Source organism: Phoxinus phoxinus (assembly GCF_949152265.1).
Source record: "Phoxinus phoxinus genome assembly, chromosome: 14".
In the NCBI taxonomy this organism is placed as follows: Eukaryota; Metazoa; Chordata; class Actinopteri; order Cypriniformes; family Leuciscidae; genus Phoxinus; species Phoxinus phoxinus.
The window spans coordinates 17,012,909-17,039,998 of record NC_136889.1 but is presented as its reverse complement, the minus strand read 5'-3'; the positions used below and the strand labels follow the sequence as shown (position 1 = coordinate 17,039,998).

The window sequence follows — 27,090 nt, the reverse complement described above, 5'->3', positions numbered from 1 at the left end:
GGACAAGATGCCCAAGGACTTACTGAAATAAGGTTTAGACACGAGGATGTTACAGGTTATTCCTTAAGGACTGCTCCAGTTTTCAATGGGCTACTGCCATTTTAATTGGTACAATTAGGTTAATCGAAACCCACATCTGATGAAACATCCAGTAAAAATATCTAAAAATAATACATAATTAAAATAATAATACATTTATTTAAAAAACATATTTATTAATATTTATTGATATACTTGAATTAATTAATTATAAAGTATTAACAATGAATTGATACTTTTATATAAAGAAAACTTGCATGTCTTTCTGAAACATAAAAAAAGAACTAATAATAATAAATTCCAAAAAACTCCTTATTTTTGAGCCCTGCATAAACATGAAACCTTTGTGACACACAGAGTATCATTTACTTATTAAGAAAATATGACCTTCGGGCTGGATGACTGATCTGGAGTCACTCAGCGTGAGAGGAACCCTTGAGATGGACTGATACTAACAATAAAGGAAAGACACAGTCGGGATACAGGAGGCCGAGACAGCAAAGGCTTGATTATCCACACTTTCACGGTCACGGAGCACAAACTGAGAGTGGTCTATGGCCGACCTCCTCCGGTTCTTGGACTGCAGTGGCGCTCAGATGGGCTGTTGGATTGGGGTGTATTGTCTGCGCTCCACACTCATTAACTGAGTCAAGGAGGGACTTACTGGGGTGTTTAGCTCGCCGGGTTTGTGTGGCAGCTCAACAAGCTCTCCCAGCTGGAGTACGGCTCTCACATCACAGCTGCACACTTACAATTAGTGCAGGTGCAGCTGAGGAAAGACCAGGCACAACACACACAAACACAAACACACAAAGGTGTTGCACACCGCAGATGAGTGCTGTTACATGTAAAACAAAGCGCTGATGATGACTCAAAAATCAGCTCATTATAAAAAACCAACAATGCAAGAAAACCACGTTTGCGTCAGATTTTGAATTGCGAGTTTTTTTCTGGTGTTGTGCACATTTAAAATCTGTTTTGCCAAAACAGTTTATGACCCTTAGACAATAAAAAGTTTACTTTACATCAACTTAAACTTCTGTTTACATGCACGTTCTTGCACTGATTATTCTTAATGATGTGCATCAAATTTAAATATGAATTGTCTTTCATTTGCATGTTCAAATGCACTTCTGTAGTACTTATCTGAACAAAAACTAGCATTCCATTATCAAGCTAAATGGTTCTGGAATCTGGATAAGATAATGCACCAACTGCATCATTTTCCAAATATTTGAAGAGAAAAATAGAAGCCAGGCTTGTGTTTCCCCCTCAATCTCATATTGATCCAAAGAGCCTTGCTTGCAAAACATTATCACAAAACTGAGCATGGAAACAAATTACATGACAAAAGCAGCCATTGATTTGCGAATCGTTTATTAGGGGGAGGCTAAAAGTGAAATGAATTCCAGCATTTTAAGCTTTGTTTCTCGGCCACACAGTGAGGCAATGCAGAAAGATGAAATGCCGAGGCTGTCTTACATCTGGAGTCGTCTCTGATGCGTGCCATAAAAGATGCCATTAAGCAGAATGGGCCGGCAAAACACACAACATGTAGATCTGAATAATTCATTTAGGGCTCAACCCGCTGGAGGGACATCTTTTTTTCCCCAATTGGTTTCCTGCATCAAAATCAAAGCATATATTTTCTCTGACGGCAAAAAAAAAGAAAGAAAAAAAAGCACAACGAGCATTCTGCAAACATAGAAATTAGCAAGCAGGTGTCTTTACATGTGGTGCAGACCTTTATTTTTCTCTGTACAGTTCAATAGAGACTGCAGACTGTTGTCTGCCTTATTAGGCTCTTTTCCAGGGGCAGTGGATAATGAGACTACACACAGACAATAAAAAACTCACAGCCAATCACATGAGAGTGATGTAAGACATCTGTCACCATGTTTTCCGCAGCTCTAATTTACTCAGTAACTGTGGAAGGCAAGATAAACTCTAACAGGGTCATCAGTGGGGAAGAAAAAGCTCATTTCAGTGTACAGGGTAAAAGTCACATGTTTTTCCATGTTCAAGATTCCAGATTTAGGTTTTATGACAGATATCAGAGTTTGTTTGCAAAAATAAGGACATTTTGTAGATGGAAATGTTTTAGCATAACAAAAACAAATTAATTGCATGACAATGTTTTAGTTTACGTATAGAAATAGATATAAAAAGTATATAATACTCATTATTATTATTATCAATATTCATTTTAATAATATTATTAGTGCTACTAGAATTCTTAACATAATTATAAATAGTTTATACACTTTTATATTTATACTTTTAAAATAAAATATTGTCTCTCTCATATATATATATAAAAGTGTTTCTAATATTAATAATATTTAAAAATAGTTTATTCACTTTTATATTTATACTTTTAAAATAAAATATTGTCATATAAAAGAGTTTCTAATATTAATAATAATATTTAATATAATAATTTAAATGTTAATTAAAATTATAATTATATTTAAATACATTTTAAAATAATGCGAATGTAAATGTTTTTTTTATTCATGATTTTATCAAATCTGGAAATATGAATTTAGAAATATTTACAGGTTTTAAAGGAAAAATCAGTTTTTTTCTCTCTCAATCAGAAAGCAGAGACAATAGGAAACAAGTGTTTGATAAAAATGCATCAAACATTTAAAAAGCATAACTGGCAGCAGACAGACTAACGGAGTCAAAGGTTCAGCCATGCAAAGTGCAAATGTGTGCACATGAAACCAAGAGAGAACCATGAACAAAATTAAGTATAGAGAAAGGGGTAAAGATCAAGACTAATACAGAAACTTAAACACAATTTCTACAATATCTAATAACTAGTCTATCAATGCGTTTCCAGCAAACCGAGCACGTTTTAACTGCACGTATCATGCAATGTAGCTGAAGATTTTTAATTACTTCGCTCGGCAGCTGGAAAATGCCACAGTAGCCCAAAAGTTCACAAGGCCCCTTTCATTCAAACTCCAGTTATACAGGCAAGCGGCCAATCCTGCCAACCACTAAGCATTCAGCTGGGCCTCCAGCACCGGGCCAAGTTGAGCAGACAACCACAGCCATGCGCACAAGAGCGGGGGACTTGCTGACACATCTACAACCCTGACGCAGGGCAGAAAAATGCACAGGCTCACTCCAGCCTTTTCTTTGCGGCCGAGCTTGAACGTACCCAACAATTACCAAGCTATTTTCTCTGGAAGGGCAATTCCCTGTTTATTGGTATCCGCCTGTCAAAGGCTCTCCCTGTCAATCCCCAGCAGGAGCCTTTCCAATGGTCAATGGGAGAAGATTAAGTGTAACTCGACAAAAATGAGTGGGATTCCGGATCAGGATTCACCAGCATTACACAGGAGGGAAGCGGTTTCCCAAAGGGATTAAAAACAAGATGGTGATTTGAACAGTAGCTTGTAATTTTCCAATACCGCCAGTTAAAAAAAACATACAGTAAAGCAATGGAGTGTTAAATGGAAGGAATAGATGTGCTGATGTGGCATTCAGACTAGTGCTGTCACAGTTTTTAGCATCTACCCTGCGTGACAAGTAGTCCAGGTCTCTAATACTTGGTGGAATATTTGTGTCAGGATATATCTCAAATAAATATGAAAGAAAAAGACTTCAATGTCTTCAAGAAAATAATCTTACTGTAAAGAAACAGCATGAAATGTTTCTGAAGCAACCTTAACAGAGCTTCTGTGGAATTCGGCATCAACTGCTCCCACAGACAAATAATTTTGGTGCTTTTGGATAACAGCTTCCACCCTAGTTTCATCACCTCGCACTTTCTTTGTTAGAGCTCGGAAATGCCTGAAGTTAGGAATGAAAATACTGGCATGTCCCTGCAGCTCAGTGAGAGGGAACATTTCTGCAGCTGCGGAGTGAAGTCAGCTCATCAGAACAGAGCCAGCAGGCCAGGTTTCCTCCGCAGATAACCATGTTAACCTAAAGAACATAAACACCCACCTCACGTTTCACCACGAAAGTATGTGTGCCATGAGGTTACGACGCAATCTTTAGGAAGCACTGAACAACGTTTCAATTTCCGACAATACAAAAATCGTGTCATGTATGGGCCTTACAAATGATATCACATGTAATTTGAGATTTGATTTTGGTTTGTGTGGTACTGACCAGAAACCTCTCATCCTTTTATATAGAATTAAGCTCCCACAGTTCAGATATATCTGATACTTCAACACATTGCATATTGAAGGTGGGACTGTAAACTAGATTTTTTAATAAATATAAAAGCTAAATAATCTCATTGTCAAAAGAATACAATATAAATATACAAATAATATAAATAGGTCTATACATATATTAAAAAAACAAAAGTACAACATTATTATTATTAAATTAAAACAAATTAAAACACAAACATTTATAATAGGCATATACAAACATTAAGTATTAAATATAATAATTAAAAAACTTTATTATTATTGTTATCATCATCATTTTGATGCCTTAATGTGAGGAAGAGTTTGAGAAATAAACGCATATAAATATATGGTGTTAAAGACGTACGTCACAACCTATGATTCGATTTGCTCACGCCACTTAAATAAGCGAGGGTCAGACTCTTCTTACAATTCAATTTACCACATATGTTGTAGCTCCTAATAAAGTATCCGCCCAACTGGCGAGTGACTATTTCCTCATTAGGGGTGTAACGGTACACAGAAGTCACAGTCCGGTTTTTGGGTCACGATTCGATAAGAGTTCGGTACAACAGGAAAAAGCAACAAATCCCCAATGCTAGGTTTCTTTTCATTTATTTTAAACAGACAGTAGTGCAAATTACAGTTTGTTCCAGCAAGCGGCATCCAGTCCTCCCTGAGGTAGTTGGTACAGTACAGCCTCCTTTAGAGTGTATTAAGCACTTAGCAGTAAACAGAATGCATTCTTGCATTTTTGAACAAAAAAAACAAAAAGGTATTTGGTCACAATCAGCTACAAACCTGAAAAAGCATCTCGTGTTATAAAAACACAAAATAAATAGAATAATGAAAAAGAAACAGTGGACACAACTTAAAATATTCTGTCATTTATGGTAATCATTCAAAACTAGATTTATTTGTGTAAACTCACAATAAAAACAAAACATTGTGCTTTTGCAAAATAAGGAAAACAAACAGGATGCTGCTTTCTGCAGTCCCGGTTTCCTTTTGTAAAGCGCGTCACAAAAATGTATCGAATCTCTGCGTATAGGTTACTAGCAAGCTCTTGCGTGGCATCTGAGCTCTTTTTTGGGGGTTGGTGCATAGATCATCTCTTCTTCTTCTGCTTTTTTCCTGTTGTGTCGGTTAGTAATAAGAGCTGCATTACCGCTGGCGCCCCCTTCTGGATTGGAGTGTGGATCCCGTGACTGACTGTATTCGTCGTCTGAGCCGTGACGATTCAGGACAAACACATTTACCGTTACACCCCTAGTCCTCACCCAAGCCAATTTTTACTCGCATTTGGCACAAGTGTTATTTTTGGACCCTTGACTGCATCTATAAGACAGGGCTCATTCTGAACGCCATGTGACCGCCTATTATCGCGTATACCGTTATCATGGGGTGCTCATAAAATATAGCTACTGCAGGCCTGGAATGCGATCGTTGCCATTGGATGTGGTGGTATCATGACCTTATTGTCATTCCTCTCTGCTTTCCTATTAAGCGCACTGCTCCCAGTAATTTTCGATGAGTCAAGCTGCCTGACTGACGCACTCCAATTAGGCCTGGGCTAGCAGAGCCCTTAACTCCAGCACATGCTGTTCTTCAGGCACGCACGCAGCCAGGCCTTTTTAGCCAATGACAGCAGGGTGACTGTGATGACATCGAGATGGCCTGCTTGGCAGCCTGCGGGCCACACTAAGGAGACAGAAATATCTTCCTTTGACAGACATGGATACATGGCGCTACGCGTGCAGCTGTCTAAATGTTGCCTCTTTTTGTCTCTCACTCGCTCTGCGTTATCTTTCTCTCTTGATCCCGCGCTCACTCTCTTGCTCTCTCTCATTCAATCAACTTAAGCACACTGACTTTTTGTCTGCGGCTGAGGCGAGGGGTCAGCGTTCGGAGGCCAACCTTTAGACACAAGCATTTGAGATGGATGAGGTTAGGGCGGCGACTGGAGCCTGAACACAACCCACAGACAACCTCAGACGTTCTCAATTAATCAGGTCACGGTGCAGGGAATAACTCACTCTCTGGTATCTGGGTCTGGACGGTACAACAATCTTCAGCAGCTCACGCAGCCATGCAGCTATTTGCCTCTCAAAACAGTTGAAACTGCGCTTGTGCATGTGTGAAGTATCTGAGAACGTCAACAGATAGCTTGTGACATATAATCTTTATAGCTAAACGTAACGTAATTAAACTTCGCTTCAAAACTCCAAATGTTCATATATCACTCTTACAAGTATCCAAGTCATGTTTCACCCCAAAAAGAAAATGAAGCCTATTTTTAGGACTTAGAGATTTTACGATAATTAGGCAAATATTCCCCTCAAATTCCCATTAACAATGCATTGAGAATTTTCTTTGCTAAGTTAAAAGGCATAACATAAAACATTACAATTAAGTACAATTTTTTTTATTAATTACTTTTTTTTATTCTGTTTTCACATTACAAAAATGAATTTTTAGGTATTATTATTAATACATTTATAAAGTATTAAATATAAAAATATACAAACCTAGTATATCTAATAACATAATATAAAATGTATAAATATCGAGCCAAGAACCAGTAAGCAACCTACTTGAGCAATTGTCCTATTCCCGCCACTATTTCAATTTCCAAGAGTTCTTGAACTCCTTAATTTAAGTGAAATTTCACACTGTAATCAGGAGTTTAATAGTCAGTTAGCTAGACCCTCTGCTAATTAAACACATACCAGAGGCCCCTTCCCTCCCTCTCTGTGCTTCATTACCAGGAGCGCACAGGCCTTAAACTCAGTCTGGATGTCTTTCAAGCTCTCCTCCTCTGGAAGGCGTGGGGCTACAGGAGGTCTCGCTAGAGATGGGAGCATTTTCATTCAGATCTTGAATGGCTGGCTGCTTTAAAATGCGTACCACATTCCTCCTTCCTCATAGACATCCTTCTGATACCATAAAATTTCCCCATCACCGCAGCTCTTTAATTGCTTTGTTACGGCAGCTCTGTATGTCGCCCCACCTCTGCAGGTCCTTCTGGGGGCCTTGAACAAAAGGTGTCACCGAGACCCAACCTGGGGAGTCTGGGGTGAGGGAAACCAAGAAACATCTGTCATTCTTTATGGAGTCTATAAAGATCACAGAGTTGGATGGAGAGAATGAAAATATATGATTGGAGGAGCCGTATGCGTACGCTGGATGTAATGCATTGAGATGACTGCTGTCAGATTCAAGCAAAATGGAGGTTTGTCAAATGAGAGCATCCAATCTGGGGCAAGCCGCCTGCTTCGGATCACACATAAAACCTGGAAGTGCAATAAATACACTTTTTAATGTTGGTCTGGGCAGAATCATAATGGCCTCAGATTTTCTATCCAACAGACTGTATCCGTAAATCAACTCCAGATAGTCTTGCCAGAGAGCAACACCAACATTGTGAACGCCCTAAATCACCAGCAAATAAATGAGAGGAATTCATATAATCAGTGCAGCTGGATGAGACAGTATGTTCTGATAACTCAAGGCTTTGTTTGAGTTCAGTCTCCACCCCAATAGCTCTCAAGCTCTTCCAGGGCTCCACAACCAAAACAACTACCATGAAGCCACCAGCTCCGAAAGTGAAGCATTTAAGAGCCGGATTACTTTTTTTTAGATGTCTGAAGGAAAACAAATCGAAGGATCAGTTCAAATTGTAGATTGTTGAATCGGATTATGAAAAGAAAATGCTACACTGATTACAGTTCCAAATATGTGAATAGAGTGCATGTACAAAGTACAACAGAACCAAACAATAATTCAGTGAGTGGCTCAGAATGATTCAGGGTAAATGAGTCTTATTCAAACCAATAGCTCTTTTGTGAATCTTCTTGAAAAAGGATAAAACTGAAAAAAAGGTTAATTTTAGATTTTATACTGTATTATTATAATTAAAATAACCAGCCAGATTCCTCTTATGCGTATGCACACCGATATGCTTCAAGAACCTATATCTCATACATCTCAATCTGTGCAACACTGTGTGCTAGTGATAATATCTGGAGACGCATTCAGATAAGTAATTCGCATATCCTGTGCAGATGAATAGTACGCAGGTTTGTAATTGTGTAAGCAATGCAGTGATTTGTTTTTGTTCACTCAGACCCCGAGGGCTGGCACTCTTCACACTGCACAGCCCGGGACTGCCAGGAACTACACAATTTGTGATATTATTCAAATGAGCACATTGTTTTCCTGTTTATTGACACGAACGGGCGGGAGACAACTCAACAAGATTAAATCATTCAGAAACAATCAGCCCCTGAGTGCAAGTAGCATTTGAAATGTATTGCTCAAATTATTGAGAGACATTAATGCATGTGTCCACTCTTGATGCACTGTATATTACACTCATTCATCATGGCTGCATGGCCTGGCAGGCCAACAGAAAACATCTTTTGTAATCATATAGCTTCCTGTCAAGGGCAGCATACACGTCTGTACATTTAATGATTCAAATGTTTTTACTGGCGAGTAGCTGACAAAGGAAAAGTTTGTATCTCACTGCTATGACAACACATGTGTGAAACAATTGGGGTTTAATATCCAGAGTGGAGCATAAAAAGAGAACTGATTAATAATATACTAGTCGTTCTTTTCCACCAAAATCACAATGCCACTTTAGAGTTCCAAAAAAATACACAAAAACTATCTTTCCAGTGAGTTGTTTCTGAGTCTCTAAAATCAATAGGTTACAAGACTACTGACCCGCTCAAATGTATGCTACACTGAAACAGTGTATCAGTTTTGGCATAGTGTCAAACTCGGAGCCCTATCAGGATGCTAGCTGTCATTGGCATAAACGCAACACAGATGAACAATCCTCAGCCTCTTCACCTCCAGAAGTGAGATGAAGAACATCCCAGCCTAAGCTTTCATTTCCCTTCCACACAAAAGACAAATTTCCAGAGGAATCCCCACATCTGTCCCGCATTGCACAGTCAGTGCTCTTCATGAATGTACTTTTGGCATGGGTAGAAGGGATATTTCAGCTTGTTTCAACACCTTCCATTCAAAAAGGGTGTTGAACTTAATCTGAGCCAACAATGGGGGAAAAAAAAGTAAAGTAACTTGATGGCAAACCTCCATTAACAACAACAAAGTGCCAGTATATAGGCAATTCTTGGCAAAGCTGCATTACTTGACTGAGAGTGAGGCTGATGTATTGTAGCGGCAGTAGCTTTGTTTCGTACCTTTTTGTGATCAATTTATTTTTGGTTGGTGTATATTAGGCATCCAGCTCTACACCCAAACAAACTGCGGGACTAAATCAAACATTCAGAAGTCAGGTTCTGTTAAACTTTCTATTCATCAAAAATAAAAAAATAATGAAAAAAATTGCAAGCAGCACAACTGTTTTCAACATTTATAATATTAGGATTTTTTCTCTAGAAACAAATCAGTATATTAGAATTATTTCTGAAGGATCATGTGACACTGAAGACTGGAGTAATCAGCTTTGTCATCACACGAATAAATTACATTTTAAACTATATAAATAAGACAACTTTTTTTAAATTGTAATAATATTTCACAATATTACAGTTTATACTGTATTCAGTAAAATGTAGCTTTGCTAAGCATAAGATAAATATAAAATAATAATAATATTTCTTACCAAACCCAAACTTCTTAATTATATTTAAAGATATTGCCCCCTGTGGTTACTTTTTCTTAGTAACTTGTAGAATAGCGAACTACATTTTAAATTGATAGCTTTACTGTAGTGTAAATACTAAAAGTATCAGTAGATTTTAGCCTGAAAAAAATACAGTTTTAGAGCACTGCTACTTCTGGCTGAGGCAGCGCTATTATCAACGGAGAAAACAGTAATTTACAAAAGGTAAAGACTACCTTCCCACAGATCGAAAAGAGAAACATATAGAATCAGGAGTATTCCTCCTCTCAGATGCGTTTTCCTCCCGTAACTGCGCAGGCTAGATATCAAAGAGAAGTGAAATCCTGGGTGCTACAGGAGCTGGGATGTTAATTCCTGTGGTGTGAGCTAATCCTGCGAGTGCTGACATCCTTTTTCTTTATCAAACACACCATGTGGCTTGTACACATGCCCAGAGAAAACTTCCCCGTCAAAGTCATTTCTTACTGTGCTTCTACCATGTGGTATGGGACACGATGAAGACATAAATACCTTCTGAAGTCTAGATGAAAAAGAGATAGCTACAATTGACAGCTTAAATGTGCCATTACTGCCCCAAAACAATGATGGTTAACAAACACTAGTCAGTCAAATGGACAGCTTAAACTCAAACTCACAAAATTGGCTCAACCGGTATTGTAAGTTTGGGGGCAGTTTCAGGTTGCTCAAACAGAGCAATGTATAAAACTGAGAGAGAAAAAAACTCACTATTGCTTTAAATTAAACTCTAAAACATATAAATACATCAATTGTTGTCAAAAAAAAGTAAATCACCAAGGAGACACTTAACCTTGTTTGAGGAGCCACACAATATAAGAGGCCATTCACAACATTGTTGAAAAATGAGGGCGGAAAACCAAGTCAACCTCACACAGAGCATCGCTGCCTTCGCCACGGCTGGGGACACTAGAACTTGGATGTCAAGATTAAAGGGAGAAGAAAAAAGGAAGAGAGGGAAATGGAAAGGGAAAGGCAAAGAGTATTAAAGAAGAACCGTTTATGGCTAGAAGAGAAGAGAAGAGAAGAGAAGAGAAGAGAAGAGAAGAGAAGAGAAGAGAAGAGGAGAGGAGAGGAGAGGAGAGGAGAGGAGAGGAGAGGAGAGGAGAGGAGAGAAGAGGAGAGGAGAGAAGAGAAGAGAAGAGAAGAGAAGAGAAGAGAATCAATACCATAAATATCTTTATCTTGTTCAGATATTTTACTGGGAAAGAAAAATGCAGATTAATAACATTTAAAAGAGAAATTAAGTGAAAAGGGGAAATTAAGTGAAAAAGAAAAAGTGAAAGAAAGCTGTCGAGACCCCTTTCAGGAAGTATCGCCCCTCCTTTGCTTTAATGAGGTTAACTGTAAAAGCATGTGCAGGATACAGTCTCCCTTTACACACAGCAACGGAAAGGTCAGCCGTTATCACACGAGGCCCCCGTCTCGGTACAAAGCAAGTGTAAAATTACAATTACACCTTAATGAATAGCATATTTCATTACATATATGCTAATTAAGAAGTTTCAAATACAACTCTGGCTGTGATAAGCATCTGCTTTAGTACCACGACAGATTGTTCAATCCTCTGAGCTACATGTTGCTTTGTTCTGAGAGAGAGTAAAAAGGAGCATATGCGTGAAAAGTTAACGGTTTGTGAGCCGGTCCTTGTGCTGCGGTGTCAGTGTTCCAGGTGGAGTGTGGGAGGAAAGGCTGGTGTTCTGGCTTTTGTAACAAGCACCCGTCTCCACAGGCTGACGTGAGCGCGCTAATCGCTTTAGCTGATCCCGCTCGGCTGTGTGAGAGGCAGATGTTTGTCAAGCCACAGCACTGCTCAGCGTTCACACTGCACTAAGCGAGATTAACCACCACCTTTATTTATTTATTTATTTATTTCCCTCCTTGCCCCCGCCTGCCCCAATTCTTAATCCCTGACTAAAAAGCTGGGAGAAAGGGGGAAAAAAACAAAGCTATATTAAATCATTGTGTAAGGCAACCCTGCGATCGTTTCACAGAAATGTGTTTTTCCTCCATGAATTTCCAAGAGTGGCTTTTGGGGAGAACAGCCAAACACGCAATAAGACAAATGTTTACGAAACAGCGACAAGGCCGCTCCATCATATCGACGCGCAACTCTCTGAGGTCGTGGAAATATTTTCCTGGTGCAAGTCAAAAAATAAGAAACATTTGAAGTGAGAAACCCAAGCCCTTGTCATTTGATCTCTTTCCCCTCTCTTTCTTCTCTGTTGTTCCATTATGCAGGTGCTGGAGGCCTGAGGGTACGAGGCATTCTCTGTGCAGATGCAGCTACCCTGCGCATAAACACTACCAGACGTCCATCCAGCACGGGTCTGTTCTGCCGAATATTACTCACAGGCTTCCAATTTGGCCAAATCAACCCAGCATGTTCCCGATGCTCACCACGCTCTCATGAAAAGGCATAATCGTACAGGATATGTAAACATCTCTCAGCTTATGGCAGAAGACGGGAATGACCCGCTGCCGGTACAGAGGACAGTGTACAAAGGTCAAACGTTATCCAGATGTTACGTACTTTGTTCTAAGCCGCTTCAAATGCTGTTACTGTTTGGTGATTTGTCATGCTTTTTGAGACAATGGGAGTCATATTTCCATACACTTGCAGTGACCACTTGAAAATCTCCTTATCAACATCATGCGTCAACAAGTGTCAACCAGTATTTCTTTTTAACAGACGATGCTGATATGTAGAACAACGTACATAAACTGCAGAAACCACAGAGCTGTGGCACAGAAAGTAGTGTGTTGCAAAAGACAAAGTGCGGTTGTCCTTGTGCCTACCCTCTGTCAAAGCTCCAACATAAAGCAACAATTGTGACTTAAAATAAATGTAGGCAAATTAATAATGAAATCGCAAGTAATCTCATGATTTTCCCACTTAACGCCAGAGTTAAAAGGAACACATGTCAGGTTTGATGTCAAAGAAGGGGTATTTGAGCCTTATCAATGGGGTTGTCAGTATGAAAGATAAAAAAGGCACAGTAAACAACACTGCCTTCAAGTCAAAATGCAAAAAGATACAAAATGCAAGCCATTAAATGATCTATACTGAAAGAACAACAACTAAATTTACAGCCACTAAAAGTGAACAACAATAAACTTCATGACATTGTAAAAACAACATGTCAGATTTAAAAGGCATGCCAACCTGTGTGTTCTTCAAGCTGGGAGTAATGTCAGCAGCCCCCCCTCCCCCTCCCCACCCGTCCCTTCATATAGTCCGTGGGGAAGGTCCCTCTGCGAGCTCCCGTCCAAACTAGGGTCCACTGCACCTGGGAAGAAATAAAAGACATGTTACACCTTCAGCTTGAAATTAGAGTATCCTCCCAGGGACACTCACCAAACCAGAGTAATTCACTTCACACGCACACCCCTGACGATATGACATTTCCCGCTCTACTGATGTATCCGCGCAGGTCTGGTACGGCATGTTTTGTTTGTGTTGCGCTGGGGAGTTTTCAGCTAGAGTGACATCAAACGCAGCCACCCTGGGGTGTCTGGGAGTAAACTCCTGCCGTAGCCTAACCCGCTTCCCTCTGCTCACAAACTGCGTCCTTCCGAAAGGTTATCATAGAGCCGCTTTGTTACTCCTAATCCAAAATTCATTACATATAGCAGTTACCACAATTTAAAATGATACGTTTCCTGAACGGCTGGGTGAGCTCCTTCACAGTTCGCTGAGAGGTAAGGACGTAGAGAAACGGAGGGTAAAAACGGACACCAATGCTTTGTGTAATTGTGAGAGCAGAGCACCATAAACATGTAGAGTGGTATGTGTCAGCACCAAATCTAATTTACCGACCTCACAAGTGATTGCACGTTGCCAGGTAAGCCAATTAAGCGGCTATTAACCTTGTATAAGCGATAGGGGTGGAAAATCTTTGGTTTCTTGGCATGTGACAGGGTGAGGTTTTTTGAGTGACAGCGATGTGAAGGTCAGACTGTAATGTGTGGCATGAATGTGCAAGTGATAATGACTGGGCCCTCTCATCGTACCCGGCTCGGATAGCTGCTAACTGGATTGGATGGCCGACCACCACATCTCTCTGAGCATGATACACATACGTCCTAAGCTGCTGAGAACAGGATCAGCAAATGGCGATGTGCAGCAATGCCCGCGATGGAGCGAACACAGGAACACCGAGTCTCTGTTGTGCTGGTCAGATTGCAAAAGTTAAGACATACTGAGAAGAGCCAAGTTTCTAAGCAGCTGCTTTCCAAGCAGTTTTTTGGACCTCATATTAACCAAAATGGATCCACATCACCACTTGACATGCTTATCATTTGGACATTTCTAAATGATCAGACTGACTAAAAATCCCAAACGTACGCTGAAGAATCGTTTGAGTCCAATGGAGTTATGTAGGCCACCCCGAAATTTAGCATCACCTTTGTTCCCTCAACAAAAAACAAATTTTGTTTTTTCTACTGGCTTTTGTATTGCAGAAAATAAGCTCTGTATCAAACAAAAGTTTGAGTCTTAGGCCTACATGTTTTGTTCATCATGATTATCTTCACCAATCAGCAACCTTTTTGAATCTTGATGCCTAAATACAATTGGCAGAAGTAAAAAGCTAAATGAACTACACCATGGCACATGATTTCTGACTCTTTCAGTCGTAATAAAAAAAAAAAAGATTTGGTCACTTTATTTTAAGGTCAAATTCTCAGTAACTAACTATTAACTACAACTTGTGCCTCAATAAACATCTAAGTGCTGCTTATTATTAGCTAGTAAGGTAGTTGTTAAGTTTAGGTAGGATTCGGGATGTAGAATATGGTCAGAATAAGGCATTAATAAGTGCTTTCTTTGGAAGTACTAATAAACATGCAATTAATATGCATGCTAATAAGCAACTAGTTAATAGTGAGAATTGGACCCTAAACTAAAGTGTTACCAAACATTTTCCCTGAAAGTTTGAGTTAGAATAGTTTGCAAGAGTGTAATTATAAAGGCAATGAAAAGCAGACTGAGTGGATGAGTTAACTAGCCTGGCTAACGCCAGACCCAATTCTCGTTGAGACTTGGGTCTGGGAACCACATGTACATTTTCTCGTATTTGAGGCGTGGTTTACGAATGCCCGGCGCCGTTTATTGGGTGCTAAGAATGTCTATCAAATGCGCCTGTACGTAGCTCATAGCCAATCGTTTCCATTATACCAGATGACGTATGTAGAGCGACAGAAATTAGACAAGGAAGAAGACGATGGGTAAGATATTTTTGTGTAAATAAACTTGCGCTCTAAACTACTTAGAACAATATTCTAAGGCTGCATCAAAAGGTAGCTTCGCGTCTGCTGCCATGTTGAATCCATAGATATAAACAAACTGCTTAGTTGTGTCGCATAGATTTTGTCATCGTCTTGCTGCTCCCTCCCCGTTCTGTGATTGGTTCCCTAGATGAGGCGAAAATCTGGTCCATGGTATCCAGACTGCCTTTCAGCATGAATAAAATCGCGCTGCGCAAAGGCAGTATGGGGAAACCTTTGTTCCCTCAACAAAAAACAAATTTTGTTTTTTCTACTGGCTTTTGTATTGCAGAAAATAAGCTCTGTATCAAACAAAAGTTTGAGTCTTAGGCCTACATGTTTTGTTCATCATGATTATCTTCACCAATCAGCAACCTTTTTGAATCTTGATGCCTAAATACAATTGGCAGAAGTAAAAAGCTAAATGAACTACACCATGGCACATGATTTCTGACTCTTTCAGTCGTAATAATAAAAAAAAAGATTTGGTCACTTTATTTTAAGGTCAAATTCTCAGTAACTAACTATTAACTACAACTTGTGCCTCAATAAACATCTAAGTGCTGCTTATTATTAGCTAGTAAGGTAGTTGTTAAGTTTAGGTAGGATTCGGGATGTAGAATATGGTCAGAATAAGGCATTAATAAGTGCTTTCTTTGGAAGTACTAATAAACATGCAATTAATATGCATGCTAATAAGCAACTAGTTAATAGTGAGAATTGGACCCTAAACTAAAGTGTTACCAAACATTTTCCCTGAAAGTTTGAGTTAGAATAGTTTGCAAGAGTGTAATTATAAAGGCAATGAAAAGCAGACTGAGTGGATGAGTTAACTAGCCTGGCTAACGCCAGACCCAATTCTCGTTGAGACTTGGGTCTGGGAACCACATGTACATTTTCTCGTATTTGAGGCGTGGTTTACGAATGCCCGGCGCCGTTTATTGGGTGCTAAGAATGTCTATCAAATGCGCCTGTACGTAGCTCATAGCCAATCGTTTCCATTATACCAGATGACGTATGTAGAGCGACAGAAATTAGACAAGGAAGAAGACGATGGGTAAGATATTTTTGTGTAAATAAACTTGCGCTCTAAACTACTTAGAACAATATTCTAAGGCTGCATCAAAAGGTAGCTTCGCATCTGCTGCCATGTTGAATCCATAGATATAAACAAACTGCTTAGTTGTGTCGCATAGATTTTGTCATCGTCTTGCTGCTCCCTCCCCGTTCTGTGATTGGTTCCCTAGATGAGGCGAAAATCTGGTCCATGGTATCCAGACTGCCTTTCAGCATGAATAAAATCGCGCTGCGCAAAGGCAGTATGGGGAAACCCAGGCTATGAGTTCACCTGATTGGTGTGATAATGTTTATGTCAAGTCAAGTCATCTTCATTTATATAGCGCTTTTAAAATTTATATAGCGCTTTATGTATATTGTTTCAAATCAGCTTTACAGTCATAAAAGGATAATTTAAGGTAACAGAGATTGTTTTGGCTTTATAGCGGTTCTTGAATAAAGATATTTTCCAGCTAAAGTTAGTTTTGATTGATTCACTTCTGTCGCAACGATCATTAGTTATTAAATTAGAGACCACTAAGATGACACCGTTTTCTCTACACAGACTTTAAACGCAAACCTGTGAGAAACAGTGCGCATTAAGAATTAATTCTATAGTTATGCGCATTTGAATATATGTGCGCAGGTTTGTAATTCCCTACAAAACAAGCCTTAACAAACTACATGTCTGGCCTTAAACATTTTAGACAGAATTTTATCAATGTCCTCAACAACCCCTGTAGTACTATTTAGCCACAAACTTTATCAAGACATGTAACAGCTTTAAAAAAAACGAAGCGTGAACAAAGCGTGAAAATATCTTGAAGTTGTTAACCACAGACCTTATTTCAGACATTGATCAAAAACCCATTCAGAAAACCTTTTTTGAAAATCATTTTAAAAAAGGTGCTAAAAACTTCATCGGGTTTTGGCCTACAAAAACTACAAATCACTTCAGCACTATAAGCAACCACCTACAAACTCCCAACAGACCCTAGCAACCACATAGCAACATGTTAAAAACCACTCAGAGCACATCAGCAAACAAAGCAACACCATGGCAACCACCCACAACACCCTGACAACAAAGCAACAACTTTAGGACAGGTCAGTGATCAAATTCAGGTAGTCATTTCAATAAACTTAAGTAATTCTGTTTTACCTGTATGACTGAACTTGCATCATATACCGATATGAATGATCAGAGCAATGATTCCACTTTAGCATCTACTTTAGTCTTTGCGCAAGTGGAACAATTGACCATTTTACAGAAAAGCAATTAGAGGCTGTGAAATGAGTACATGCTTCATTCCAGAAGAGGAAGATTGCCATTTCTGCATATTTGAATCCACTAGAAGGCAATCACTGAAATATGCAAACATTCATGAGAAAATAAATGTAGTGGAAAATTTGGTGCATATCTGCAATCAAGTTTCATGTGCAGATCTAGGAAGAAAGAACAGAGCTAAGGCAAATCGACCTGATATTGAGTATCAACTGTTTCTCGATGAGGTTTCAAATAACCCTTAAAATATGCCAGAGTAATAGCATGCGTTTCAAAATGAGAGATTATTGGAAGTGTCAATACTATAACTAATACAGAGCATACATATGTATGCTTTTAAAATGTGTCGATCCTCTGTGATTACTCTTTATGGAGTGCTAGAAACAAGTCCTTTTCACAAACTGTACAACATGTCTTTCAACTGCTTGCATGCCTGTTCTGACAAAGTCATGGACAACAATGAGGAACAAACACATATGAGTGTAATAAAAATCAGTTAACTATAAAATAATCTGTTACTTTATGATATATGGCTTAAACCAATAAAATTTTGGCCCAGTGTTATATGGATTTATCAAATAATTAAATGTATGCATGCACGTGTGTATGTATACAGTCATAATTATTCAGGTTTTTCATTTAGATACGATATATGACATCCCTATACTTTTTTTTAAACATCTGTGTGCATGTCTGTCAACCCTGCACAATTACACTGATCTGCTTCAACCCTTCAAAAGCATGACCCTTCTCCATCCTCTGAATGCTGTGAACTGCACTAGACGACAAGCTCCCGCATGCACGGAATTCTCCACATCCGAAATTTAAGGCATAATTCTGAAAGAACCGGTCGTTTTCACATAACACACCCTCAATTCAATTTAAACAGACTAATAAATGTTGAGTCATGACATGCAGAAAGAAAGAAAGAAAAATCAATGAAGCCAGCAGTGCAAACAGTTGATAATTACGAATGGAAGTGGGGGGTGGGAGTGCAAACATCATTTGTTAAGGTGAAACAGTACAGTTCCTCACTACAGACAAGAGTCGGGTGGCAGAACCCTGCCAAAAGCAATAATTGATCATTTACATGCAAATAGAGAACGCAAAAAAAAAATGGTTTAAATAAAAAAAACAGTGAGCATTTTGAAGTGCCGCATTGCATGGGCATCCAGCAAAATCAATTCACACTCTGAGGAAACCATTTTCCTCAGCCGGAGATAATGTGCCAGCCACACTATGGGTTGTCAGATACTTATCAGAGGGAAATTAGCTGAGGAAAACTATTCCCACCCAAAAACAAACAGGTCAAGCGTTACACCTCGCTCCCAAATCAGTGATATCATCAACTGGAGCTCAGAGTAAATGTCAACAATTGAAACAATTTGGGCACGGTTCCCTCTAATTGGTCATTTCTAAAATGTCCTGAGGATATAACAGAAAGCAAATACTGCAGTCCTTCTGTTGTGTAGCCACTTCTGCAGCTCACTGTAATAGCATTTGGTGCTGTAGAACGTCAGGTATTCAGGGATGATCGGATTAAAACATTTCATTTACTTATTGGTTTAGAGATCCAGTTAACACACCAAATGTCAAAAAAATTAATCTATCTGATAAGTTTAATAAAAATGTGTCATTAAACTAGCTTTTTTACACGTCACTTAAAGCTGAAGAGTTATTTTTTTCAGTGTTAAAATACTTTTTCCATGCTTAAAGGGATAGTTCACTTTAAAATTTAAATTCTGTCATCATTTACTCACCCTCAAGTTGTTTCAAACCTGTATTAATTTATTTCTTCTGCTGAACACAAAGAAAGATATTTTGAAGAATGTCAGTAACCAGACAGTAGTCTGTACCCATTGACTTCCATAGTATTTTTTTTTTCCTACTATGGAAGTCAATGGGTACAGACTACTGTTTGGTAGAGACAACTATAAGCAAGACATTTGCAGGATGAATCCCGTGCGGCACTATCAAACATTGCTCTGTTTGTTTGATTGTGAATCCCTACCAGACCAAAACAGCAACGCTGGCTCAGGCAATAAGGTGACTTTGGGAGCGGAACTATCTGTTCATCAACCAATATAAGACAGAGGGGTGTTCAGGAAACTTGTTTGAAACAGTGATTATTAATGCTAAGTGGTGCAGACATAACACACTTCGCCTTTAATGATGCAGTCTTCTCCCCGTAAAAAAACATTTGGTTCAAATATCTGAGTACAAACAGACTTCAAGTGAAATAGTACTGGTTGCAATAAAAGCATAACTGTTCAGAAATGCATACAATACCAAGGCCAGATGTCCATGCCAGTCAGAAAAAGGCCCATTCAGATCATAGGTAGCTCTTGCAGTAACCAGTCAAAGACAAGCAAGCATCTAACAGAATGAACCTTGCTTTTTTGTTAAGAGAACTGTTTTAACATTCTCAACTACTGTAATATTAAACAACTGAATCATTTTCTCAGACACAAATATGATTTTCTACAACAACAACAAACATCACTAAGAAGATATTATAGGAGATGAAAATATTCAGGAGATGAAATTGTAAGGTAAAAAGATAAATGCTTAATGTAATCATATTACTTTAAAATATATGTCAGGGTCCAAGTTCACATATAATGTCTTTTTGTTTTGGTCTTGATAGTAACTTTAAGTGACCTATATCTGTCAACAGTGTGAAAAGACCGTCGCTCTGAAAGGAGCTGCACAATAACCTCACGCGCATTACCCACACATAATCACACAAGAAACTACCATGGTAATCATATGTAATAAATACCATAATAACTCCAGTTATTCTTACAACTAAATAATAGGAAATATCCCGCAGACAATAAAACAACCATTACAGAATCCTTTCATTTTGTTTACATTTCCTTTTTTTGAATGACAGTGGCGGCTAATAGCAAGTTACCACATTTTTACCACATGGTAATTTGATGGAAACTGTGGTTGCAATGATAGATGTTTGTACGTGCATTTATAAACCCTATATTTGTGGGACAGTCCATCATGTAAAATGAAGACAACATATCCAAATCAATGCACTTTTAAATTTCCTTCACATTTAGCTTGAACCAAAACATCTTTCAGAAAAGCACATCAATTAAATAAATGGACAAACAGCATCCTAAATCCTCCATCATATGGCTTAAGAAGACTTGGAAAAACACCCATGTAAACTACATTTATGATATTGTTTTTGTTGCTCTGTCGTCATTGTGTAGTTTGACAGTCTTAAGTATTCACTGACTTTGATTGCATGGGAAAAAAGACAAAAGATAAAAGCAAAAAAGTTATTCTTCAAAAAATATAAGCTACCTTTTTTGTCCTACTGAAGAAAAAGTCAAACAAACTCTACAACATGAGTGCAAGTAAATGGTATTTTTGTTTTAAATGGTAACACTTTTAGGTGAACTATCATTATAAATACAGAAAATATTAATATTGAACAAATTTTGTTTTATTTTGACTGTGGCTCGCGGTCCTTAAATTTGCACTCAGAGAGATTTCAATTTGTTCAAAGCTGAGAAAAAATTACAAGGAAAATTGGTGGTATTTAGATGTTGATTTGCTCAAAGGTGGTTCTTGGCCTGAAAAGTTAGAGAACCATTTGATCCTCTGTTATCTTGATGACTTCTTTTACTTTTCAAAAAGTACGTGTCACATCCATTTAGAAATGATGCATGCATAGAGTCAAAATGTCAGAGGTTCAAGCAGCAAATTCAAAACAAACATGACGGGAATATAAAAATCGGACTCCATTTTAGCTTCTCCATTCTCTCAGCTCCATTTAGCCCTGTCACATTCACATTCTGTTTACCGCTACTGTAATTAACAGAGGCATCTCTCTCTCTCACTGAGACTCCACATCGTGGTAAAGGTACATTATGCAGCGTTTTGCTATGCTAATCCAGGTAATTTGCTTCATGCTGAGCACACTTCCCCAGTGTCTTGATTAACGATTCATTTTCCTGCATTAGTAACCTGATCAAGATACGTCACACACACAGCATCTCGTATATTGGTTCTTAGAAAGAAGGCTTTTCTTGAAATCATTCATTTGCTTGTAGATTGTTCAGTTCCCTGCAAATCTGCCCATTTGGGAAGCCATTCAGCAAAGCCCGTATAAGCTTCTTTAAAGCAGATTGGAATGAGTGACTGGGCAAGTACTCCAAACTGTCTTTAGCCTTTTTGGGGGGATAACAGTCAGATACACACAGCCTAGATATAAACCCAAACACGGTCAGACAAAACAGAACTAGTCTATGAATATCCATACTTCAGTGTTCAAATAGCAGTGCTCGAAAATGATGATCTACATATCTCAGTGTTGATAATAATATAGCGGTTGAACAAGACCTGGATGACATACTGCATTTACTGAAGTGTGAAACCAGTGGACAGTTTTCAAATATGATGGATCCTCAGCTCGTAAACCATCATATTTGAAAAGACACAAAAAGGTGGAAAACTGTCAGAAGAATACTACCGTTGAGGTCGGTTAGATTAAAACCAGTACCAGTAAAAACAGCAATATTGTGAAATTTTCATACAATTTAAGATAACTATATTCTATTTGAATATATTTTAAAAGGTAATTTATCCCTGATGGCAAAGCTAATTTTTTAGTACCCCAGTTTTCAATGTCACATGATCCTTCAGAACTTACTCAAATATGCTGATTTTCTTATTATCATCATTATCAATGTTAAAAATAGTTGTGCTGCTAAATATTTTTGTGGAAACCATGATACTTTAAGAATCCTTTGATTAATAGAAAGATCAAAGGAATGTATTTATTGATTGGAAATATATATTTTTTGTAACAATATAAATGTCTTTACTGTCACTTTTGATCAATTGAATGCATCCTTGTTAAAAATATTAATTGCTTTAAAAAAAATCTTACTGACCCCAAACTTTTGAACGGTATTGCATGTCCAGGAGTTTATTAACAACACACCTGCATACCACAGCGCATACTTCTTCAATACTTGAAAATCAAATTCAGAACATACTCTGAAATGTAGTACAGGAATTCGGACGTATCCTAGAGCTATGTGCTCATTCGCGCGCGAGTCTTTATGAATAACACTCAAGGGGGATGTCGGAGGTCTAATCAAGGGCAGAGTGACTGATGATGATAGCAGCAGCCCCTCAACTGACAATATAAAGACATAAAGCACATTGAGCTATTATATGGAATAACTAAAGCAATAGTTCACCCTACACTCACATGGAGAGGAACAAAAAAAGCGAAAAAACAAATTCTCCCAAGAAATCTTTAAAGGGGAATTTTCATATTCTCCATGAAGCTTGATGATCTCTTGCTCACAATGCCAGAATACTGATCCGTCTAAGTGGAATCACGCTGTTTGATTCGTTCATTTGTATGCCTGTCAAAGGGAACGCTGGAAATATCTCATTTTCCTTTGAGCCAATACCTCATCCGTCAATGGGAACAAAAGGTCAGACACATTACAGTGGTCTGACTGAGTGTGTTCAAACCCAACCGCTGCTTGTCTGAGATGAACAATAACATCCTTTCCTTCAAACAGTAAATATAATTCATTTCAGGGTCTAAATGGAAGCATGTTGCCACAGGGGAAGAACAGAGCACCAGAAAAAAATTAAACGTTCTATAAAACAGTCTAAAACACTTACAATTAAGCTTATTTCAACAATCAGCAAAAAATGCTCACTAACGCCACCAAACTGACAACTCGATTTTGTGTGCTAGGTCACATTTCACATTACAAAATGAAATCTAGGATCAAGATTTGGGAAAGGCACTTTCACACTATAAAACTACAGTGGGTATATTTAATAAAAAAAATTAAAAAACAAACAACAATAGTCTGCTTGTGGCCGATCAATTCATGCAACTTTCATTTTTAAATCAATATGTCATAAATCAACCTATCCGCAAAAATGACAGACTTCTCTGTGCGTGATCATGTATGCCAGACTTCTCCAATCATTTTAGTCCAGTTAAACTCCACCCCTTTCTTACAATCGAGTGCAAGTTCGCATTCAGCCAATATGCCTCCATCCAATCAACAACTGATGGACAGAACCAAGACCCCAACCAACATTTTCCTCTTATTCCCAGTTATACATCCAAATGAATCAGTTCACTGGAATGAATCAACCTTTCAAACACTACATAAGCGAGAGCATTCTTTAGAGCAAAATGATTCACTGGTACAAACCAGACTTTCCAATATAACGAAGTTCAATTGTTTAGGGGAGTATACATGTGATCTGTTTCCTGTTGTTTACAATGAAACAATTTGACATTTCAACCCATTTGTAAAAAAAAAGAAAATAAGTTTGTTACTAGAAAAGCACTACTTTGGAAAATCAGCTGTCAGACTACTAAGAAATACAGTTAGGATATTTTACTAGTTGTGCTAGGATTGCTTTTAAACAAGACAAAAATTATAGGGAATGAAATGCTCTATTTTCCTGGTTGACGGACAGAGCCGAATCCCTTGTGTGCTCTTGACAGCGCAGCGGATCCCAGTGATGATGCAAGTCCAGACCTCAGGCCCAGCTACAGTGAGTCACAGAGCAGAGCAGGCTGTTTGGATCACAAAAACTCATCTATTATTACACCACACATGTCACAACTCCCAGTGGCCCCCAAGAGCCTGACACACACACCAAAACAGCTGCAGACACTTATACATAAACACATCACCCACTGAGACAAGCCAGAGATAATAAAGAGCACACTTATATGGATACATAGACAACTCAATAAAGCACTTCTGTATAACACTTCTCATTGTGCACACACTTTTTTACTATAAAAAGATGCAACTGAAGACAGTTTTTTCACGGTTTTCTCAAAAAAATTGATAATTTGCTACATTGGATGATCCAGGTCCAACAATATAGTGAAAATCCAATTGCTTTTTTACTTCAAGAAGGTTAAAAGCACAGTATGTAAGTTTCACCGCTAGAGGTCGCTTATTCAAAATAATAAAGACGTAGCTTGATGATGCCGTGAAATCATACGAGTTGTCGTCTTCACCTCCACAGCCGATGGAAAGCAATCCGATGGGACACTGATCATGTTCATAGGTGAGCTAAAGTTTTAAAGTTTTTTTAACGTTACTGTGGTATGAAGCAGGGCGCAGCTGAGAGCATGGGACGTTTTACATTGCTTTTTTTTTTAATCGCTGCCGGTCCTTTTGTTTTGTTGTTTATGCATATTTTACAATTAGAGTTATGTTTAACGTCCGCCTCCTTCCCTAAACTTTGTTACAGTTATGTTTGGTCACTTAAAATTCACATTATTTTATTTCATTCAAATGAAACAGCTGCAAGTACTGAAATACTACTCATACAAGTCTCTTTATTTGACTAATTAAAATGCTAAAAATACATTTGAGTGTGTGAAAGTCATGTTAACAGTACTCTTGAGTTCGCTCGGAGGCTATGAGACACGTATTGCACAATGCAGTATGCTAGATAGATTATTAGAATATCGTATTAATAAAAGCTGGATGACTTGTGTTGCTAAATGGCATGCAATTATTTAAAAAACATTGAGAAAATGCTGTATGTATAAATACTTTAAGCTGGGACCATACTAAAAAAAAATTCTAAATGTGAGAGACCACAAACATGAGGATAAGAAATCATAGATTTAAATGTTTTGTTTCTGTAGTGTGGAGTGCCGCGATGTGATCAGGAAAGCACACCACACACTAACAGATTTCATTCACAAACAACAGAATCCCGCCTGTGAACACGGCAAATCTCACAAAATCTCTCGCCGCAACAAACGTGACTTTTAAAGTAAACAAACATGGCGGATGACTATCAAGAAGAAATGGCGCTTACTGTAGAGACTGCTTTTTACAGTGTGTGTGTGTGTGTGTGTCTGTGTCTGTGTGTGTGTGTGTGTGTGTGTGTGTCTGTGTGTCTGTGTGTCTGTGTGTGTGTGTGTGTGTGTGTGTGTGTGTGTGTGTGTGTGTGTATGAAGATGAAGATGAAGTCGTGGAGATGGTGTGAACATGGACTTTACATGTTACACCGCGAGCTGGAGGTAAGTCTTCTGTCAGCTCGCTTTCTGATTGGGTATTGTTTCGTTTCACGTGATAATCTCCAGAGACATGACATCTTATCTCGTGACATACTTCCTTCTCTGAGACAAAATATATTTTTTAAGTATCTAATGGTCTTTTCCATACAATAGCAGTTCATATTTACCAAGCCTGTTACGCTCCAAAATAAAGAAATGAAAAGAAAAAAAAAAAGCTTTGTGTAAGGCACAGACCAAACCTCTGATTTGTTCCTAAACTCAAGAACTGCTAATACCTGATCGTTAAATTATTAAGTTGAACTCTGATTCTTGAATGAATCAGCCAAATCTGTGATCCAGATAAACCTGTTTACTAAAAAGAAGCAATTCAAAAGAATGATGCATTCACTGATCCGTTTTTTTTTTCTTCCTCTTCTTCTTCGAGTTCAACTAACTGACTCGATTCAGTCGCAGCAATTAACGGCTCACTGGAGGGTAAAATGATCAGTGAATAATGACTTTTTATAACATACATGGCATAAAAAAAGAGCCAAGTTAATTTTCTTGAACATTTACCTTTTTGTGTCGCACAGAAAAGGAACAACACAAGGGCAAGTAAATAATGACAGAACCATTCCTTCAATACAAACACGGCTGTGTTTCTCCCTAAGAGACACACAAAGAGCAAAAGGTGCAGACCACACGCAGGTGCTCAGCGGCAGAAGTGAAGGTGACTGGACGAGAGCGGGCGGGCAGGGCGGCTCTGACTGCTGAAAAATGAATGCAGCAAGCGGGCGGTGCTTCAGGGCCACTTTCCAGCACTAAAGACCAACAAGATCAATTACAGAGTGGAGATGTTTCTCAGCGCCACAGTGAGCGGCACCTTAATGAGAGAGGTTTCCATTACCTCCATAAATGGCCTAAGAGAGACGCACTGATGAAGCAAGAGCCGTAATAGCCTTTCTCTCTTTTCCTCCCTAATGACACTGCAAGTGGATTACGCTGCCAATCCAGCCATCCGCCGTGTTTATCATTTATGTAAATAACGTCAGAGTCACTGACACAATGTGGGGAGGTTGCTGAAAGCGAGGCACGGAGGACCAAGGGTGTGGCTTCTATGGCTTTTCGTGAGGAGCGAGAATACTATCTGGTCCGTTTTTTTTAAACGTGCAACGTTACGTAAAATCTGTCTACATTTCAAGTGTGCGGCTGCTTTAAGCGACAGTGTGTGAGGAAGAAGTTTGCAGGTTTGTGTTCTCACTTTATATTCAGGTGAGAGTAAACGCCCTCCACTTCTGCATCAGACAGGTTTTTCTAATATGCGCCATCTGACTGAAGTGGGATTGAAAAAAAAAAAACATCAGCAGAAATATACACAAGTGGCAATAATCCTCTGCCCCCAATACTTGTGCTGTGCAATAAGCAAACTGAGCTTATCAGGAGCAACCACCACTCCTTTTAATAGCCACCGTGATGCAGTCCTTTCAGGCTGGTTTCTGTTCCTGCTTTTTCAAGAGCTTTACTGAGTGTGAGTGTGTGTCCTACTCCTAGTCCTCTCTTTTTT

General features: G+C 38.6%; 1 protein-coding gene across 3 annotated transcripts in view; it reads right to left on the bottom strand.

Annotated features, from left to right (window-relative positions):
- Positions 1-27,090, bottom strand: part of zmiz1a (zinc finger, MIZ-type containing 1a) — a 132,690-nt gene that overhangs the window by 82,171 nt on the left and 23,429 nt on the right. For all 3 annotated transcript variants that reach the window (XM_079636055.1, XM_079636054.1, XM_079636056.1), the window contains one exon: positions 13,043-13,166. The gene's annotated coding sequence lies outside the window, so the exon portion shown is untranslated. The remainder of the gene's footprint in view (positions 1-13,042; positions 13,167-27,090) is intronic.